The sequence below is a fragment of the Penaeus vannamei genome, chromosome 30 (assembly GCF_042767895.1).
Source record: "Penaeus vannamei isolate JL-2024 chromosome 30, ASM4276789v1, whole genome shotgun sequence".
Lineage (NCBI taxonomy): Eukaryota > Metazoa > Arthropoda > Malacostraca > Decapoda > Penaeidae > Penaeus > Penaeus vannamei.
In genome coordinates, this window is record NC_091578.1 from 12478563 (window position 1) to 12480128 (window position 1566).

Genomic DNA, 1566 nt, shown 5'->3' on the forward strand with positions numbered 1-1566 from the left:
AAAAACATAAACCAAGTAAACATATCAATTAACCAGTAGATGGCTAACTCATCACAATTCCATAAGGGCTATTTTACCACAAAACAGTCCGGCGTCTGGGAGACTTCGACGCCGCGAAGGCAGCGAATCGCGCTTCTTAAACCGGCTTTCAAACACGCGCAGCCGTCGGCCACACTCAGGAGCGGCGTCGACTCCCTCGCTCGGGATCTCGGGACAGCCTGTCGGGATTCCAGGGCGGGTTCGCGCCTTATCAGCTTTCGCGGCGAGGCCCGTGGCACTTGCTGAGTCGTTAGGCGTTCCTGACATGAATGACGAGACTATTTCGGGGAGGGAAGTGCGGACCGGCCCGGGAAAATGGAGCGGTTGCGAAGAGGTTTCGAAATGAGGTGATGCTGTAGTTTTTCTGTATGTCTGTATCTCTCTTTTTTTTCTCTCTCAGACACACATGCCCTCTCTCTTTCTCTCAGACACACATACTCTCTTTCTCTTTCTCTCAGATACATTCTCTCTCTCTCTCTCTCTCTCTCTCTCTCTCAGACACATTCTATCTCTCTCTCTCTCTCTATCACCTTCACACTTCCTCCTCACTTCCACTCCTATATTTTCTCCATCTATCTTTTTATCATATCTAACTAACTTTCAACCTTCCAAACCTTGCAAGAAAATTGAACATCAAAGCTTAAAGAGCTTAAAAACACAAAGAGTAAATTCATCCTAGTCTCTTTATTCTCCCTTTCGTGCCGGTGAAAAGCAGTTGAGTCACTCCCCGTTTTCTACGCAGTAAATCAACAGGACACCAACTCTATTACTTTTCCTTTTTACGCAAAAAAAAAAAAATAAATAAATAAAAAATAAAAACTCGAGATCATCGCAACGGCTATAAACAAACGACAACGAAATTAATAATTAGATAAACAAGGACAATAAACCAAAAACCCCAAAAAACTAGGATATTCGCGGCTGTGTTCGCCCCCTACTTGCGCATTCGGCCCGGCGTCCTTCCCTTGCACCATCCGCCATTGCGAAGCCTATCTCGCGGTCGGGCCGGACTGTCCACGAATCCGAAAATATCCACGCATGCATATTAAACATTATGCGTAAAAATAAACACACTTTCAAAAACACGCACACACAGATAGCAATTCGGTAGATATGTAGACAGAGTAACTTGACTGCACGTCACCACCACAAGTAGCAAAGAAAGTGTGATAAATTTTGTCACATCTCTAATGGCTGTAAGGCGATGGTGGTATAGTGGTGAGCATAGCTGCCTTCCAAGCACTTGACCCGGTTCGATTCCCGGCCATCGCTTTCCAACAGTTTTCATTTCATTAATCATTGTGGTAACGATGAAATTACCACGATGGTAACATTGCTAATTATAATGAAATTAATGATAACGATACACATTGCAAAAGAGCATACGATAATAGGCAACATTATATATATCTATGACATTTCACACAAACACACACACACATACACACACATACACACACTCACACATACACCCACATACACACACACATACACATACACACGCCGATACGCAATGCTCCATATTAA

The 1566-nt window shown here is 43.7% G+C and overlaps 1 protein-coding gene across 2 annotated transcripts in view; it reads right to left on the reverse strand.

Annotated features, from left to right (window-relative positions):
* LOC113819512 (prestin) overlaps window positions 1–213 on the reverse strand; it is a 27603-nt gene extending 27390 nt beyond the window's left edge. The window contains exon 1 of one of the 2 annotated variants that reach the window (XM_027371740.2): window positions 78–191. The gene's annotated coding sequence lies outside the window, so the exon portion shown is untranslated. Of the gene's footprint in view, window positions 1–77 lie in introns of both variants that reach the window. The other variant, XM_027371739.2, reaches the window with a different exon arrangement.
* Window positions 214–1566: the final 1353 nt, after the last annotated feature.